The 18,734-nt window shown below is 44.5% G+C and overlaps 12 non-coding genes and 1 pseudogene across 12 annotated transcripts; 5 read left to right on the top strand and 8 right to left on the bottom strand.

The window, feature by feature from the left end:
• Nucleotides 1-1,006: 1,006 nt before the first annotated feature.
• Nucleotides 1,007-2,653, top strand: LOC141333373 (uncharacterized; annotated as a pseudogene).
• A 6,138-nt stretch (nt 2,654-8,791) lies between these two features.
• On the top strand, nt 8,792-8,863 carry trnad-guc (transfer RNA aspartic acid (anticodon GUC)). Its single transcript has one exon. It is a non-coding gene; the product is annotated as a tRNA-Asp (tRNA).
• A 103-nt stretch (nt 8,864-8,966) lies between these two features.
• Nucleotides 8,967-9,038, bottom strand: trnag-ucc (transfer RNA glycine (anticodon UCC)). The gene has a single exon. It is a non-coding gene; the product is annotated as a tRNA-Gly (tRNA).
• Nucleotides 9,039-9,543: 505 nt separating this feature from the next.
• LOC141334211 (U5 spliceosomal RNA) lies at nt 9,544-9,659 on the bottom strand. Its single transcript, XR_012355527.1, has one exon. It is a non-coding gene; the product is annotated as a U5 spliceosomal RNA (small nuclear RNA).
• A 2,732-nt stretch (nt 9,660-12,391) lies between these two features.
• LOC141334209 (U5 spliceosomal RNA) lies at nt 12,392-12,507 on the bottom strand. Its single transcript, XR_012355525.1, has one exon. It is a non-coding gene; the product is annotated as a U5 spliceosomal RNA (small nuclear RNA).
• A 105-nt stretch (nt 12,508-12,612) lies between these two features.
• On the top strand, nt 12,613-12,683 carry trnag-gcc (transfer RNA glycine (anticodon GCC)). The gene has a single exon. It is a non-coding gene; the product is annotated as a tRNA-Gly (tRNA).
• A 744-nt stretch (nt 12,684-13,427) lies between these two features.
• Nucleotides 13,428-13,499, bottom strand: trnag-ucc (transfer RNA glycine (anticodon UCC)). Its single transcript has one exon. It is a non-coding gene; the product is annotated as a tRNA-Gly (tRNA).
• A 505-nt stretch (nt 13,500-14,004) lies between these two features.
• Nucleotides 14,005-14,120, bottom strand: LOC141334208 (U5 spliceosomal RNA). The gene has a single exon (XR_012355524.1). It is a non-coding gene; the product is annotated as a U5 spliceosomal RNA (small nuclear RNA).
• Nucleotides 14,121-14,225: 105 nt separating this feature from the next.
• On the top strand, nt 14,226-14,296 carry trnag-gcc (transfer RNA glycine (anticodon GCC)). The gene has a single exon. It is a non-coding gene; the product is annotated as a tRNA-Gly (tRNA).
• Nucleotides 14,297-15,040: 744 nt separating this feature from the next.
• Nucleotides 15,041-15,112, bottom strand: trnag-ucc (transfer RNA glycine (anticodon UCC)). Its single transcript has one exon. It is a non-coding gene; the product is annotated as a tRNA-Gly (tRNA).
• A 505-nt stretch (nt 15,113-15,617) lies between these two features.
• On the bottom strand, nt 15,618-15,733 carry LOC141334207 (U5 spliceosomal RNA). The gene has a single exon (XR_012355523.1). It is a non-coding gene; the product is annotated as a U5 spliceosomal RNA (small nuclear RNA).
• Nucleotides 15,734-16,132: 399 nt separating this feature from the next.
• trnag-gcc (transfer RNA glycine (anticodon GCC)) lies at nt 16,133-16,203 on the top strand. Its single transcript has one exon. It is a non-coding gene; the product is annotated as a tRNA-Gly (tRNA).
• Nucleotides 16,204-18,465: 2,262 nt separating this feature from the next.
• Nucleotides 18,466-18,581, bottom strand: LOC141334212 (U5 spliceosomal RNA). Its single transcript, XR_012355528.1, has one exon. It is a non-coding gene; the product is annotated as a U5 spliceosomal RNA (small nuclear RNA).
• Between the last annotated feature and the right edge of the window lie 153 nt (nt 18,582-18,734).

Here is an 18,734-nt window from a genome sequence, read left to right as displayed (position 1 = left end):
CCCAGTGGACGACATTGTGCCGTCCTCCTCCTCAGAGAGGTCTGGCTCTCCCCCCGATGCTGCGACTGACATCTGTTCGTCGGGGGGGGCCCCAAAGGTAACGGGCGGTACCCCTAAGGGAGGTCCAACCCGCTCCCCTGAGAGCCCCGGTGGCGGCGGAGCGTCGGTGGAAGGAGGAGCCCCCGCCGATGGAATGGGCGGGGGGTTCCTCACCGTCACCGTCAGACCGGACAGCCCTCTGCTTCCAGCGACAACGCCCCCCCGCCGTTTGCCTGGAGGAACGTTCGTTCTGGGCAGAGGGACTGGAACCCTGCCCCTTTGCAGGAAGCGGAGTCTGGTCCGCAACTCCGCGATGGTCATACCCCCGCAATGGGGACATGAGTCATCCACGAACGCTGCCTCAGCGTGTTGTAAGCCCAGACACGTGAGGCAGTGTGCGTGGCCATCACCCGGCACCAGGAAACGGCCGCACCCAGAAACGCACGGGGAGAAAGGCATGTTGCCTCGTCTTTAAAAAGACGCTCAACCCGTGGAGCTCCTTTAGAAATTCACTCTTTTCAGAAATTGCTCTTATAGGAATTTGCTCTTTTAGTGCTGAGGCGCACAGGGGAGATGGCCGCAGCAACACTGAAGCGCCGTGCCGCCAACATAAAAGAGAAAAAAAGGAGGTAAGTGTTGCTTCTTGGCTCGTTCCACAATAATGGTCCCGCTCCGAAGCGAAAGCTTGATGATGCATGCACCTGCTGCGTATTATATGCTCACGCTGTGATCAGCCGCAGCTGGCTGCAATCATGCATGCCAATATTCATTGGCTCGTTTGTATACACACAAAGTATATTGGTCTATCCAGGCGATATCCCAATTCGTCGGTCTCGACGAGACGTCGAAGAGACCGACTGATAGGGAATGTATGTTGCCCCCTGTGTATATCTAATCTGGAATAGAGGTTGTGATATGACACAATTTCTTTTTATTGTTACTGTCAGACACTACATCTGCAACTGAGATGGAAGGTCCCGTGAATCCACACCCATCGCCGGGCACTGTCCACACCGGTCATGAGACAGAGTTGAATGAAGCAGGACATTTGTTCCCAGGTAAATATTGGTAACAGACACAATTAGACTCAAATATATTTTATGTCCAATGGTCCAAAGGCCAGTCATTCTAGGAGGTCGTTAGGCATTTGGCATGCTAATGTAACAGTCTTGAAATTCTTAGAGCAGCTATCAGTAACAAAAGTATGGTGTGAAAGTCACATCCATGGTCCCAGTTCTTCAAAAGTGTCATTTGGATCAAAGTGATCCAGATTGATAAATCCCATGTCTTGATGTGTGGAATCAAGGATTACTTTTGAACTGGTCCCTGATCACAGATACAAAAACATGGAATTTTCAAATCAGGATAATTTTTATCCAGATTACACAGTTTTGAAAACAGTGGGCCCTGGGCATCAGGCAATTACAGAGATTTACAGTTTATTCTTCTTATTGTTATTACAATTAGACTACTCTGCTCCAGTGGCTGAGATGGAAGTACAAGAGACTCAGCCCCTACCACCAGCCCCAGACAATGCAGGGAGAGAGGAAGATATGGAAACTGAAACATCAGAGGATGATGGTGCTCCAATGGGGAATGCAGATGAACAGCAGAAGTGCACCATGTGTGGCCTCAGACTCAGAGAAATAATCCGCTTGCAGGAGGAGAATCGAAAACTGAAGGAAGAGCTCTCCAAAAAGGCCCTGGATGAGAATTTTCTCAAAGACAATGATTCAAAGGTGAAGTACTACACTGGCCTTCCATCTTTCAGTCTGTTGATGGGTGTGTTGATGCAAGTCATTCCCAGTCTACCAAAAACAAAAGAAAGAAAACTCTCCCATTTTCAAATGCTCCTCCTGACCCTTATGCGCTTAAGGCTTGATCTGCCTGTCGAACATGTTGCACACCTCTTTGACATTAGTCGACAAACCGCATCCAAGCTGTTCATTGAGACCATCAATGTACTGCATGCAAACCTCAGCCCTTTGGTGTACTGGCCAAAGCGACATTGTATACAGGCAAGCATGCCACATCAGTTTGTAGAGATGTTTGGAAATCGTGTTACTGTTATTATTGACTGCTTCGAGCTTTTCATTGAAAGGGCACAAAATCTACGTGCAAAGGCACAGACATATTCAAACTACAAAAGCAGGTACACAATGAAATATCTCATTGGCATAACACCACAAGGTACCATCTCTTTCATTTCCAAAGGGTGGGGGGGCGTGCCAGTGATAAGCAGATCACCGAGAACTGTGGCTTTCTTCAGAAGCTCTCGCCTGGAGACCTAGTGTTAGCGGACCGTGGATTTGATATTAAAGAAAGTGTTGCCCTTGTGGGTGCTACGCTGAAAATACCTGCCTTCACCAGGGGCCACAGCCAACTTAATGCAAAGGATGTGGAAGAGACCAGGAAGTTAGCTCATGTCAGGATCCACGTGGAGCGAGTTATAGGGTGTATGCGCTCTAAGTTTAACATATTGAATGACACAATATGCCTGGGATTTGTGGTGCCCTGTGAGGGGGAGGATAAGACTTTGCTGGATAAAATAGTGGTTGTGTGCTGTGCTTTGACCAATATGTGTCCAAGTATTGTTGTGAAGCCATCGTATTAGAATTATGCACCATGCTCACATTTAATATGTGACCCTGGACCACAAAACCAGTCATAAGGTTAAATTAGGCTGAAATACATCTATTTGAAATCAGAAATCTGAGGGTGCAAAAAAATCTAAAGACTGAGAAAATCACCTTTAAAGTTGTTCAAATTAGGTTCTTTACAATGCATATTTCAATTCAAAAATTAAATTTTGATATTTACAGTAGGAATTTTACAAAAAATCTTCATGGAACATGAACTTTACTTAATTTCCTAATGATTTTTGGCATAAAAGAAAAATAAAAAATTTTGACCCATGCAATTTATTTTTGACTATTGCTACAAACATACCCTAGCGACTTAAGACTGGTTTTGTGGTCCAGGGTCACATATGTAAATGTTTTTTTTTTTGTTTTCCAAAAGATTTTGTTATGTCTCTTCTTACATGTAATGATTTTTGGCCATCTCTGTAAATAAAATACACAAAGACTCAATGAAATTCTGTCTCCTTTATCTGTATTAACACAATTACAAACTCATTTACATAACTTGAATAGTAGTAACAACCAACTTAATTTCAGTTTATTTACATATTTAACATGTAAATATATTTAGATCAAACCATTTACAAAGAACTGGTGATGTAAAAGAAATGTATGGGGTAAGTTACAGACATGTGCAAGCATCGCATTGCCATGACTCTTCACTGGCTGGTGAGTTGCTGAGTCCCACGCAACCTAAATGGAACCACTGTATAGGACAGTTCTGATTATCGCAAGCAACCATGTCATCAAGCTCTTCAGGCTGTCTGCAAATGCACCACAACACAGCCTTTTCACATGCCCTTCTTTTGCTCTGGGGGGTGTTACCTGGCTGCAGTGTGGCCGATTTGATTGTGTTTTTTCGTGCTCGTTTTTTGTTTTTGTCTGTGGGCTGTGAATCAAATAATGGCACAGGTAGCTCAGCTGGTGGCACAGGTAGGTCTGCTGGAGGCACAGGTAGGTCTGTTGAAGGGGGGGTGCTGGTAGTGGCTGGTTGGACAACCTTGTGCTTGGGTGTTTTACCTGGATGTAATGTGGCCAATGTTTTTCTGACTGTGTTCTGTGCTCGTTTTTTGGGTTTGTCTGTGAGCTGGGAATCGGCTGATGGCACAGGTAGCTCAGCTGAAGGCACAGGGTGTGGGGGTTGAGTGTAGTGATGGGCTACAAGCTCAGGCAGGACAACCTTGTAAAAAAAAATTTGTGCGGTTGGCAAAAGTGTCTCCCAAAGTTCTACGTCAGGCATGACACGCACAGTTGTAAGGCTTTTGGTCGTCCAAACAACAAAGTCACAGAACTGTGACTCTGTAACAAAGATTTGTGTTTGTACCTGTTTGTAGTACTTGTGGGTCTGCTTCAACTCCATCCTTCCTTCTGTGAACTGCAGACAAAACTCCTTGTCAGTACATGCCTGCAAAATGTTATGGTCCTGGTGTTTAAAAGGGCATTTAATCTCCACACATCTTTTCCCACAACATGCACAAGTGCATCAGGAGTCGCGCCTATTTCAGGGAAAGAAGGGTTGATTACGAATCCACAGTGTTCCACTTTCATGTCCCTGTGCCGCAGCTCCGTCTGTGTGATGTAGGAGACCCTTGCTGTGTCCTCATTTTCTCTCCCCCATTTAATGGCCTCTGGGACATTGTCAGCCTGTCTCAGTGAAGGTTTCTGTGGATAGCACACCTTCTCCACAGTTGACTTTGCTGGTCTGGTTATGGAGGTTCACTGTAAAAAACAACCTATAGAATCTACTCAATAAAATGGGGTAAACTGATGTAACAATTTGCACTGTTTGTTTGGGTAGATTCTATCCTATATATCTGAGTAAAGAATACCTGAATTGATTAGCTAAGACAAACAAAAAACAGTAGGTAAAGTCTACACAGCAAAAAGCCCAGTATTAAATTAACTCTCCCAATAGTTTGAGTCCATACTCAAGAGTATTAAAATGAACACTGAAGCAGTGTTAGAGTTTTTGAGGTAATTAAGTGATTCATTGAGTGATTATTGACCATTATTAAAGACCTGATGTTAAAAAGCAGAATCACCAAAAGGAGAAAATCTAATTTTGTAAGTCACCATTATAGTGGTCAGTGTTAGCATTAATTTAGCTCTTTACCAATAACTTCTTAACATTACGTTTTGTTTGGGTGTTAAAATTGAGTTATAACGGTCAGACAATCCAGAAGAAGTTAGATTATATGGTGTTGAACATGCTTTGACAAAGTCATAATGTAGTGACCTGAATAACTGAGTTATATTTTATGTATTAATTACACTGGATTAATCAGCCAGGTGTTATTGAAGTTTATTTTAACAAAAAAGTATACACGTTTTTTAGATATAGACACACAGACATCACCAATCAGCATGAGAATCACAACCATGGTGACCATCAAAAATGTATGTTGTAGCCAATCAAAACTCATCCGTGTCTCCCATCATGCATTGCGGCATGAATAAATTATGAGCTGATGATTTCCGTGATGTTTAGAGTTGATCTGTTTCTGAATATGCTGTTTGTCACCATTGTTGAGATTCATATGCTGATTCCTGATGTCTCTGTGTGCCTAAAAGGGCAACTCTTAGAAGTTTTTGATCAGAGGAGCTTGTAAAAAGGCCAATCAAAAAATAAAATAAAAAAGGCTTTATTATTTTTAGCTGCTGTGAAATCCCAAAGCAGTTATAATAAATAAAGGATATAGAACTAAAAGACTACACTCTAAACGCTTTCAGTGGCTCAAATTAAGCTTATTTTAAAGCAGAATTATCACCACTGCATGAGTTTTGCTCTTTAGCTTGTCTGGCAAGTTTAACTAAACAGCTAATCAAAACTTAATGCTAAAAAGCTACAGGTCAAGAGCCCAACTAATGCTAACACAGACCACTATAATGGTGACATAAAAATTGTGGTGTCTTCAATCATTTTCAATCACCACTCAATGAATCACTTAATTACCTGATTAGCTTTGACACTGCTTCAGTGTTGATTTTAACACTCTGAGTATGGACTCAAATAAACTCCCGGGAGAGTTCATTTAATACTGCGCTTTTTGCTGTGTAGACTTTACCTACTTTTTTTTTGTTTTTCTTAGCTGATAAATTCAGGTATTCTTTACTCAGATATATAGGATAGAATCTACCCAAACAAACTGTGTAAATTGTTTCCTGAGTTTACCCCATTTTATTGAGTAGATTCTTAAATTTAGGTATTCTTTACTCAGATATATAGGATAGAATCTACCCAAACAAACTGTGTAAATTGTTTCCTGAGTTTACCCCATTTTATTGAGTAGATTCTTAAATTCAGGTATTCTTTACTCAGATATATAGGACAGAATCTACCCAAACAAACTGAGTGCAAATTGTTACATCAGTTTACCCCATTTTATTGAGTAGATTCTTAAATTCAGGTATTCTTTACTCAGATATATAGGACAGAATCTACCCAAACAAACTGAGTGCAAATTGTTACATCAGTTTACCCCATTTTATTGAGTAGATTCTTAAATTCAGGTATTCTTTACTCAGATATATAGGACAGAATCTACCCAAACAAACTGAGTGCAAATTGTTACATCAGTTTACCCCATTTTATTGAGTAGATTCTTAAATTCAGGTATTCTTTACTCAGATATATAGGATAGAATCTACCCAAACAAACTGAGTGCAAATTGTTACATCAGTTTACCCCATTTTATTGAGTAGATTCTTAAATTCAGGTATTCTTTACTCAGATATATAGGATAGAATCTACCCAAACAAACTGAGTGCAAATTGTTACATCAGTTTACCCCATTTTATTGAGTAGATTCTATAGGTTGTTTTTTACAGTGTGGAGACAACAGCGTGCATGATGGAGGCGGTTATCCTTCCAGCCCGTGTGCTGTGCCATATGTCAGACTTGTGCTGCTGTCTTGTGTTCTTTTCCAGTGCAGCTGCCTCTGTGGCTGTCACTGCCACAAGGTGTGTCAGGCCCTCACAGTGTTGAAGCAGGACAGACAAGTCACAGCCATCCATTCTTGGTTTGCGAAGACGCAGCAGTGACTTGGGCAGGACACATGGCTGAATGGGGTCAGCATAGAGGTGGCAGAATTCCTCCATTACAGAGCATAGTCCGGACCTGTGTGCATGCATTTGGTCAGTGAGTGGTTTTAAATCAGCAAGTGTCTTCTGCGGTAAACATGTGCCACCTGAGCGGGTCCGGATCTTGGGTGCTGTGCTGGTGTCTCCACAGACTGACCGATCAAGTGTCTTTTTTCGCGCTGAGCTTGTTGTAAAATCAATAGTATGGCCAGGCACTCCCTGCACTTTGGTTATATTGGAGGGCATCACCCAGTATGCTTCAACATCTGTTGGAGTCATATTTCCCCGCAGACGCACAGCTGTATCGATCTTGTACAGGAGGGCTGCCACATGTGCGCACTTTTCTGCCACTCCAGCCATACAAGTGCAGTGAGCGCTCTCCACTTCCCCACATGCTGTAAGTATGACCCATGGCTGTAGGGGCTTCTGGCTGAGTCGCATGGAGTGATTCACCTAAGACAAAAAAAAAAGCATGATTAATAGCTTGTTGAGAAATACAAAACAATACTGACAATAGTTTTATATAATTACTTTATTAATTAAATTAATAAAGAACTTGAGATATGTCTGGTAATTGTACCTGAATGAATTTAAATTTAGTTAACAATATTTCAGATCAATATATTTGTTTTCCTTAAAATTAATTAACAGTAACTTTATTCTCATCTTAATTATAAATAATTTTTTTCATTATAAAATAATACTACCATTAAAATACATTTGATTTTCTTTTTTAATCTTAGTGTAACTTAAAAATAAACAAATTAGAGCTCTGTTTGAGGACAAGAAATTAAAACCAATGCAATATGATGTATGTCCAAAAGATGGCATTGACAGACTGTTTTTAAATGAGGGTGGATAACTATGACACACCCACACACACACCCGTTGGTTTGTTGAATTCTGACTGCATGCATGACAGAGAGCGAGGAGTGTGGTGCTTAAAACATTAGCATACCTTTGAACGGACGACAGTTTTCTGTTCCACTTTTACGATCTCTAGGTCCTGGACCCATCCATCTGTAAAAAAGACCTGGGCTTGCTGCAGCGACTTGAAGTTACTGAAAACTTTGTGTGTGTATGCACTAACATTTAATATCATATAGTTATATATATATGGGTGCTGGAAGTTGGGCAACAGATTGACATCCCTTGACCAGTCGCTCTGCTCGTAAGGATCCAGTCCTTTGATTCCCTTTATTTTCTCCTCATATCTTGTTTTTGCATTAGGATTTAATTTTAGGCGGTATGGTCCGACAATGTTGTCTTTAGCCCGCTGCATTTTGTGGGATTATATTGTTTTTCACGTTAATTTTTCATTATTTTCGTAGCAGGCGGGCCAAACATACCCATAATTCTTTGCGTTCTGAAGAGGTTGCCGCCCATTTGGTCACATGTCTAAGCGATCTCTATTCTCGGCTGCCGCGCGGGAGACCCGGGTCCGATTCCCGGCCAATGCAGGAACGGAGTTCTTTTAATTAAGTTGTGTGTGCTTGCATGTGTGTAAGGTTCTTTAAAATGAAGCCTGATTTTCTTGAAGGAGCTCCAACCTTTGCACACCGACCAACCCCCGTTCCCTGCCGAATCTTTTCAGAAACTCATTAGTCAGTCTATATTTGTCAAATGCCTATAAAACTTGTTCACTTTATCTATAGGTTGACGAAGTTTAGCAGTGGGCAATATACTCGTAAATGCGGTGTTAATTCCAAACGTTCTCCCTCCTTTCCGAGCATTGGTGGTTCAGTGGTAGAATTCTAGCAGTGGGCGATATGATCCACGTAAATGCGATGTTACTGCCACATGATTTCCCATCCTTTTTTTCATGTTCACATTATGAAAAGTAAAAAAAAAAATAGTAATAATAGTAAAGTGGTCCAAATGAGGACCCCCTGTAATGTGTAGCATTCAAGATATTGGGAGACTCAATAAGATCAAGGCAGGTTGATTTGTTTTTTTTCATGGAGTAGTTGCTCCTTATGCTGATGTCTGTGAAGTCAAGTCGGCTGGGGGCGAAGCACAGCGGGTACAGCTCCTCGTTAGTATAGTGGACAGTATCTCCGCCTGTCACGCGGAAGACCGGGGTTCGATTCCCCGACGGGGAGACCCAGCTCTTTGCTGCTGCTGAACGACTCATCCAAAAGATTTTGGTGCTGACAGAGGTCAAAGAAGGAGTTCTGCTTCAACGTCAGCCAGAGCCAAAACAAATGCGTTGGCCGGGAATCGAACCCGGGTCAACTGCTTGGAAGGCAGCTATGCTCACCACTATACCACCAACGCAAGTTCCCGACTCCAGCTTTTAGCCATCTGAAAAGAATGCTTGAAATGCACAAGTCACTGATAGGGCAAAAGGAGCTGAAGCCATCTTTGTTTGTATCCCGTCATGTACGAGAGAGTGCTGTCCTTCCATGCGGGCTAAAGAAATCTGGAGCTGCGACGCAGAAAGCGCAAAGGCCGCAAGTACAGAACGTGGTGAGGCGCGCTTCGTTCCACCGCCCATTGGCTGGTGGCCAGTTTTACTCTTGACACTCCAATACAGCTCTGTTGTGAGCAGAAAAGAATGCTGGAAGTACATAAGTCACTGACAGGGCCAAAGTAGCTGAAGCCCAAGGTTTGGATCTCATCATGTCATGAGAGGGCTGTCTTTCCATGCTGGCTGAAAAAAAATGTGAAGTTGCGACACAGGAAGCGCAAAGGCTGCAAAAACGGTCCACGAGAAAGCACGTTTTGCTCCAACGCACATTGGTGTGTGGTCAGATTTAGTCTGCTATTGAAACTGTAGTGCAGCTCTGCTGTGAGCAGAGCACCCAAAAATACAGGTCACTCGGAAAGGTTCCCCTCCACGGAAATCTTTAGTAAAAGGCGAAAGATTTATGCGTCTATGAAGAGAAACTCAAGTTGTGTGCCCATGCGCTTGAGCATGTGCGCTCCCTGTGGTAAACCACTATACTCACAAAGGGTAATCTAGGGTGCCGATAAGATTTTCATCTCCCCCTCACTCCAAATGGGAGGAGTAAAAGTTAAAAAGTCTCTTCCATCATCCATTCTCGCCTGCCACACAGGAGGCCTGGCTCTGATTCCCGGTCAAATGCAGGAACAGAGTTCTTTTAAGTAAGGGGTGTGTGTTTGCATGTGTGTGGGATTCTTTAAAATGAGCCTTGAAGGCCAAGCCTGATTTGCTAGAAGGAGCTCCAAACTTTGCATATTGACCCAACCCCCCTTTACCTGGATTTGACGTGTAACAGTTACGCACCATTACTAAATCCAGGGCAATGTGAAGGCCGAAATTCTCCCAGCCGAGCATTGGTGGTTCAGTGGTAGAATTCTCGCCTGCCACGCGGGAGCCCCGGGTCCGATTCCCGGCCAATGCAGGAACGGAGTGATTTTAATTAAGTTGTGTGTGTGCTTGCATGTGTGTAAGGTTCTTTAAAATGAAGCCTGATTTACTTGAAGGAGCTCCAACCTTTGCATACCGACCAACCCCCGTTCCCTGCCGAATCTTTTCAGAAACTCATTAGTCCGTCTATATTCGTCAAATGCCTATAAAACTTGTTCACTTTATCTATAGGTTGACGAAGTTTAGCAGTGGGCAATATACTCGTAAATGCGGTGTTAATTCCAAACGTTCTCCCTCCTTTCCGAGCATTGGTGGTTCAGTGGTAGAATTCTAGCAGTGGGCGATATGATCCACGTAAATGCGATGTTACTGCCACATGATTTCCCATCCTTTTTTTCATGTTCCCATTATGAAAAGTAAAAAAAAATAGTAATAATAGTAAAGTGGTCCAAATGAGGACCCCCTGTAATGTGTAGCATTCAAGATATTGGGAGACTCAATAAGATCAAGGCAGGTTGATTTGTTTTTTTCATGGAGTAGTGGCTCCTTATGCTGATGTCTGTGAAGTCAAGTCGGCTGGGGGCGAAGCACAGCGGGTACAGCTCCTCGTTAGAATAGTGGACAGTATCTCCGCCTGTCACGCGGAAGACCGGGGTTCCATTCCCCGACGGGGAGACCCAGCTCTTTGCTGCTGCTGAACGACTCATCCAAAAGATTTTGGTGCTGACAGAGGTCACAGAAGGAGTTCTGCTTCAACGTCAGCCAGAGCCAAAACAAATGCGTTGGCCAGGAATCGAACCAGGGTCAACTGCTTGGAAGGCAGCTATGCTCACCACTATACCACCAACGCAAGTTCCCGACTCCTGCTTTTAGCCATCTGAAAAGAATGCTTGAAATGCACAAGTCACTTAGCCTGGCAAGCCAGACCCACATAAATGTAGGGTCTGGGCACTCTCCATAGACAGGGCTCAACCGGAGGGGTGGGATAAACGGTTGTCTTTCAAACTCCTCGCCACGCAATAGGATAGCGCTACAACCAATCAGAGACTTAGTCGGTCAGGTGACGTAGTCAGAGCGACGAAGATTTTTAACAAAAATCAGTGCACTGTGCAGTCTGTCACCTAAATAATAGACATAGATGGGCACTAAACCTTTGAAAGTAAACAAAAACATGCACAGACAAATCCAAATTACACCCTGCGGCTCGTGACGATACATTGATGTCCTAAGATACATACCCACGTCCATCTGTCATGAGCACGAGTTTAGCATATCTATGATTCGACTCGTCACATGTGAACGCGCTTTGATGTAGTATACGCAAACACCGAAAGGGGAAATATGTACAAAAAAGTCCAGGATGAGTTTGCGCAAGCAAAAGTAATCTTTTTCAGCTTTAAATGGGTTTGAACAACCAGGACAAGCGCAAGTAATTACCATTTTGAATAGCCGCTATATCCACAATCTCTTGTGCTGTGTAAACAATGAGTGTCGTATACACGCCACAGATCGCTTCCGGTGTTTGCGTATTCTACACCACAGCGCGTTCAGATGTAACGAGCTCCTGCTCAGGACACATGGACGTGGGTGTGTATCAAAAGTAAAAAAATATATAAATACTGTTCAGTTTTCCACGCTTAATTCACGGAACCAGGAATTCATGTCTGACTGAATTTATGGTCGCAGGTCAGACGTCATCATGTTAAGCCCGCCCACCGACTCGTGATTGGCCCGGTACATCTTGGATTTTTCGGAAATTTAAGTGAATTGAGAGTAACTAGACTGACCTTAGAAGCAAATGTAATTTGCTGCCGCTAGGGGCGCGTCTAGATTCTAGGCTACAAGTCACTGATAGGGCAAAAGGAGCTGAAGCCATCTTTGTTTGTATCCCGTCATGTACGAGAGAGTGCTGTCTTTCCATGCGGGCTAAAGAAATCTGGAGCTGCGACGCAGAAAGCGCAAAGGCCGCAAGTACAGAACGTGGTGAGGCGCGCTTCGTTCCACCGCCCATTGGCTGGTGGCCAGTTTTACTCTTGACACTCCAATACAGCTCTGTTGTGAGCAGAAAAGAATGCTGGAAGTACATAAGTCACTGACAGGGCCAAAGTAGCTGAAGCCCAAGGTTTGGATCTCATCATGTCATGAGAGGGCTGTCTTTCCATGCTGGCTGAAAAAAAATGTGAAGTTGCGACACAGGAAGCGCAAAGGCTGCAAACACGGTCCACGAGAAAGCACGCTTTGCTCCAATGCACATTGGTGTGTGGTCAGATTTAGTCTGCTATTGAAACTGCAGTGCAGCTCTGCTGTGAGCAGAGCACCCAAAAATACAGGTCACTCGGAAAGGTTCCCCTCCACGGAAATCTTTAGTAAAAGGCGAAAGATTTATGCGTCTATGAAGAGAAACTCAAGTTGTGTGCCCATGCGCTTGAGCATGTGCGCTCCCTGTGGTAAACCACTATACTCACAAAGGGTAATCTAAATCCAGGGCAATGTGAAGGCCGAAGTTCTCCCAGCCGAGCATTGGTGGTTCAGTGGTAGAATTCTCGCCTGCCACGCGGGAGACCCGGGTCCGATTCCCGGCCAATGCAGGAACGGAGTGATTTTAATTAAGTTGTGTGTGTGCTTGCATGTGGGTAAGGTTCTTTAAAATGAAGCCTGATTTACTTGAAGGAGCTCCAACCTTTGCATACCTACCAACCCCTGTTCCCTGCCGAATCTTTTCAGAAACTCATTAGTCCGTCTATATTCGTCAAATGCCTATAAAACTTGTTCACTTTATCTATAGGTTGACGAAGTTTAGCAGTGGGCAATATACTCGTAAATGCGGTGTTAATTCCAAACGTTCTCCCTCCTTTCCGAGCATTGGTGGTTCAGTGGTAGAATTCTAGCAGTGGTCGATATGATCCACGTAAATGCGATGTTACTGCCACATGATTTCCCATCCTTTTTTTCATGTTCCCATTATGAAAAGTAAAAAAAAATAGTGATAATAGTAAAGTGGTCCAAATGAGGACCCCCTGTAATGTGTAGCATTCAAGATATTGGGAGACTCAATAAGATCAAGGCAGGTTGATTTGTTTTTTTCATGGAGTAGTGGCTCCTTATGCTGATGTCTGTGAAGTCAAGTAGGCTGGGGGCGAAGCACAGCGGGTACAGCTCCTCGTTAGTATAGTGGACAGTATCTCCGCCTGTCACGCGGAAGACCGTGGATCGATTCCCCGACGGGGAGACCCAGCTCTTTGCTGCTGCTGAACGACTCATCCAAAAGATTTTGGTGCTGACAGAGGTCAAAGAAGGAGTTCTGCTTCAACGTCAGCCAGAGCCAAAACAAATGCGTTGGCCGGGAATCGAACCCGGGTCAACTGCTTGGAAGGCAGCTATGCTCACCACTATACCACCAACGCAAGTTCCCGACTCCAGCTTTTAGCCATCTGAAAAGAATGCTTGAAATGCACAAGTCACTGATAGGGCAAAAGGAGCTGAAGCCATCTTTGTTTGTATCCCGTCATGTACGAGAGAGTGCTGTCTTTCCATGCGGGCTAAAGAAATCTGGAGCTGCGACGCAGAAAGCGCAAAGGCCGCAAGTACAGAACGTGGTGAGGCGCGCTTCGTTCCACCGCCCATTGGCTGGTGGCCAGTTTTACTCTTGACACTCCAATACAGCTCTGTTGTGAGCAGAAAAGAATGCTGGAAGTACATAAGTCACTGACAGGGCCAAAGTAGCTGAAGCCCAAGGTTTGGATCTCATCATGTCATGAGAGGGCTGTCTTTCCATGCTGGCTGAAAAAAAATGTGAAGTTGCGACACAGGAAGCGCAAAGGCTGCAAACACGGTCCACGAGAAAGCACGCTTTGCTCCAATGCACATTGGTGTGTGGTCAGATTTAGTCTGCTATTGAAACTGCAGTGCAGCTCTGCTGTGAGCAGAGCACCCAAAAATACAGGTCACTCGGAAAGGTTCCCCTCCACGGAAATCTTTAGTAAAAGGCGAAAGATTTATGCGTCTATGAAGAGAAACTCAAGTTGTGTGCCCATGCGCTTGAGCATGTGCGCTCCCTGTGGTAAACCACTATACTCACAAAGGGTAATCTAAATCCAGGGCAATGTGAAGGCCGAAGTTCTCCCAGCCGAGCATTGGTGGTTCAGTGGTAGAATTCTCGCCTGCCACGCGGGAGACCCGGGTCCGATTCCCGGCCAATGCAGGAACGGAGTGATTTTAATTAAGTTGTGTGTGTGCTTGCATGTGGGTAAGGTTCTTTAAAATGAAGCCTGATTTACTTGAAGGAGCTCCAACCTTTGCATACCTACCAACCCCTGTTCCCTGCCGAATCTTTTCAGAAACTCATTAGTCCGTCTATATTCGTCAAATGCCTATAAAACTTGTTCACTTTATCTATAGGTTGACGAAGTTTAGCAGTGGGCAATATACTCGTAAATGCGGTGTTAATTCCAAACGTTCTCCCTCCTTTCCGAGCATTGGTGGTTCAGTGGTAGAATTCTAGCAGTGGTCGATATGATCCACGTAAATGCGATGTTACTGCCACATGATTTCCCATCCTTTTTTTCATGTTCCCATTATGAAAAGTAAAAAAAAATAGTGATAATAGTAAAGTGGTCCAAATGAGGACCCCCTGTAATGTGTAGCATTCAAGATATTGGGAGACTCAATAAGATCAAGGCAGGTTGATTTGTTTTTTTCATGGAGTAGTGGCTCCTTATGCTGATGTCTGTGAAGTCAAGTAGGCTGGGGGCGAAGCACAGCGGGTACAGCTCCTCGTTAGTATAGTGGACAGTATCTCCGCCTGTCACGCGGAAGACCGTGGATCGATTCCCCGACGGGGAGACCCAGCTCTTTGCTGCTGCTGAACGACTCATCCAAAAGATTTTGGTGCTGACAGAGGTCAAAGAAGGAGTTCTGCTTCAACGTCAGCCAGAGCCAAAACAAATGCGTTGGCCGGGAATCGAACCCGGGTCAACTGCTTGGAAGGCAGCTATGCTCACCACTATACCACCAACGCAAGTTCCCGACTCCAGCTTTTAGCCATCTGAAAAGAATGCTTGAAATGCACAAGTCACTGATAGGGCAAAAGGAGCTGAAGCCATCTTTGTTTGTATCCCGTCATGTACGAGAGAGTGCTGTCCTTCCATGCGGGCTAAAGAAATCTGGAGCTGCGACGCAGAAAGCGCAAAGGCCGCAAGTACAGAACGTGGTGAGGCGCGCTTCGTTCCACCGCCCATTGGCTGGTGGCCAGTTTTACTCTTGACACTCCAATACAGCTCTGTTGTGAGCAGAAAAGAATGCTGGAAGTACATAAGTCACTGACAGGGCCAAAGTAGCTGAAGCCCAAGGTTTGGATCTCATCATGTCATGAGAGGGCTGTCTTTCCATGCTGGCTGAAAAAAAATGTGAAGTTGCGACACAGGAAGCGCAAAGGCTGCAAACACGGTCCACGAGAAAGCACGCTTTGCTCCAATGCACATTGGTGTGTGGTCAGATTTAGTCTGCTATTGAAACTGCAGTGCAGCTCTGCTGTGAGCAGAGCACCCAAAAATACAGGTCACTCGGAAAGGTTCCCCTCCACGGAAATCTTTAGTAAAAGGCGAAAGATTTATGCGTCTATGAAGAGAAACTCAAGTTGTGTGCCCATGCGCTTGAGCATGTGCGCTCCCTGTGGTAAACCACTATACTCACAAAGGGTAATCTAGGGTGCCGATAAGATTTTCATCTCCCCCTCACTCCAAATGGGAGGAGTAAAAGTTAAAAAGTCTCTTCCATCATCCATTCTCGCCTGCCACACAGGAGGCCTGGCTCTGATTCCCGGTCAAATGCAGGAACAGAGTTCTTTTAAGTAAGGGGTGTGTGTTTGCATGTGTGTGGGATTCTTTAAAATGAGCCTTGAAGGCCAAGCCTGATTTGCTAGAAGGAGCTCCAAACTTTGCATATTGACCCAACCCCCCTTTACCTGGATTTGACGTGTAACAGTTACGCACCATTACTAAATCCAGGGCAATGTGAAGGCCGAAAGTCTCCCAGCCGAGCATTGGTGGTTCAGTGGTAGAATTCTCGCCTGCCACGCGGGAGACCCGGGTCCGATTCCCGGCCAATGCAGGAACAGAGTGATTTTAATTAAGTTGTGTGTGTGCTTGCATGTGTGTAAGGTTCTTTAAAATGAAGCCTGATTTACTTGAAGGAGCTCCAACCTTTGCATACCGACCAACCCCCGTTCCCTGCCGAATCTTTTCAGAAACTCATTAGTCCGTCTATATTCGTCAAATGCCTATAAAACTTGTTCACTTTATCTATAGGTTGACGAAGTTTAGCAGTGGGCAATATACTCGTAAATGCGGTGTTAATTCCAAACGTTCTCCCTCCTTTCCGAGCATTGGTGGTTCAGTGGTAGAATTCTAGCAGTGGGCGATATGATCCACGTAAATGCGATGTTACTGCCACATGATTTCCCATCCTTTTTTTCATGTTCCCATTATGAAAAGTAAAAAAAAATAGTAATAATAGTAAAGTGGTCCAAATGAGGACACCCTGTAATGTGTAGCATTCAAGATATTGGGAGACTCAATAAGATCAAGGCAGGTTGATTTGTTTTTTTCATGGAGTAGTGGCTCCTTATGCTGATGTCTGTGAAGTCAAGTCGGCTGGGGGCGAAGCACAGTGGGTACAGCTCCTCGTTAGTATAGTGGACAGTATCTCCGCCTGTCACCCGGAAGACCGGGGTTCGATTCCCCGACGGGGAGACCCAGCTATTTGCTGCTGCTGAACGACTCATCCAAAAGATTTTGGTGCTGACAGAGGTCACAGAAGGAGTTCTGCTTCAACGTCAGCCAGAGCCAAAACAAATGCGTTGGCCAGGAATCGAACCCGGGTCAACTGCTTGGAAGGCAGCTATGCTCACCACTATACCACCAACGCAAGTTCCCGACTCCTGCTTTTAGCCATCTGAAAAGAATGCTTGAAATGCACAAGTCACTTAGCCTGGCAAGCCAGACCCACATAAATGTAGGGTCTGGGCACTCTCCATAGACAGGGCTCAACCGGAGGGGTGGGATAAACGGTTGTCTTTCAAACTCCTCCCCACGCAATAGGATAGCGCTACAACCAATCAGAGACTTAGTCGGTCAGGTGACGTAGTCAGAGCGACGAAGATTTTTAACAAAAATCAGTGCACTGTGCAGTCTGTCAGCTAAATAATAGACATAGATGGGCACTAAACCTTTAAAAGTAAACAAAAACATGCACAGACAAATCCAAATTACACCCTGCGGCTCGTGACGATACATTGATGTCCTAAGATACATACCCACGTCCATCTGTCATGAGCACGAGTTTAGCATATCTATGATTCGACTCGTCACATGTGAACGCGCTTTGATGTAGTATACGCAAACACCAAAAGGGGAAATATGTACAAAAAAGTCCAGGATGAGTTTGCGCAAGCAAAAGTAATCTTTTTCAGCTTTAAATGGGTTTGAACAACCAGGACAAGCGCAAGTAATTACCATTTTGAATAGCCGCTATATCCACAATCTCTTGTGCTGTGTAAACAATGAGTGTCGTATACACGCCACAGATCGCTTCCGGTGTTTGCGTATTCTACACCACAGCGCGTTCAGATGTAACGAGCTCCTGCTCAGGACACATGGACGTGGGTGTGTATCAAAAGTAAAAAAATATATAAATACTGTTCAGTTTTCCACGCTTAATTCACGGAACCAGGAATTCATGTCTGACTGAATTTATGGTCGCAGGTCAGACGTCATCATGTTAAGCCCGCCCACCGACTCGTGATTGGCCCGGTACATCTTGGATTTTTCGGAAATTTAAGTGAATTGAGAGTAACTAGACTGACCTTAGAAGCAAATGTAATTTGCTGCCGCTAGGGGCGCGTCTAGATTCTAGGCTACAAGTCACTGATAGGGCAAAAGGAGCTGAAGCCATCTTTGTTTGTATCCCGTCATGTACGAGAGAGTGCTGTCTTTCCATGCGGGCTAAAGAAATATGGAGCTGCGACGCAGAAAGCGCAAAGGCCGCAAGTACAGAACGTGGTGAGGCGCGCTTCGTTCCACCGCCCATTGGCTGGTGGCCAGTTTTACTCTTGACACTCCAATACAGCTCTGTTGTGAGCAGAAAAGAATGCTGGAAGTACATAAGTCACTGACAGGGCCAAAGTAGCTGAAGCCCAAGGTTTGGATCTCATCATGTCATGAGAGGGCTGTCTTTCCATGCTGGCTGAAAAAAAATGTGAAGTTGCGACACAGGAAGCGCAAAGGCTGCAAACACGGTCCACGAGAAAGCACGCTTTGCTCCAATGCACATTGGTGTGTGGTCAGATTTAGTCTGCTATTGAAACTGCAGTGCAGCTCTGCTGCGAGCAGAGCACCCAAAAATACAGGTCACTCAGAAAGGTTCCCCTCCACGGAAATCTTTAGTAAAAGGCGAAAGATTTATGCGTCTGTGAAGAGAAACTCAAGTTGTGTGCCCATGCGCTTGAGCATGTGCGCTCCCTGTGGTAAACCACTATACTCACAAAGGGTAATCTAGGGTGCCGATAAGATTTTCATCTCCCCCTCACTCCAAATGGGAGGAGTAAAAGTTAAAAAGTCTCTTCCATCATCCATTCTCGCCTG

The sequence above is a fragment of the Garra rufa genome, chromosome 4 (genome assembly GCF_049309525.1).
Source record: "Garra rufa chromosome 4, GarRuf1.0, whole genome shotgun sequence".
NCBI lineage: Eukaryota > Metazoa > Chordata > Actinopteri > Cypriniformes > Cyprinidae > Garra > Garra rufa.
Note: the sequence above shows the minus strand (reverse complement) of the source record. Positions and strands in the feature narration are given on the sequence as shown.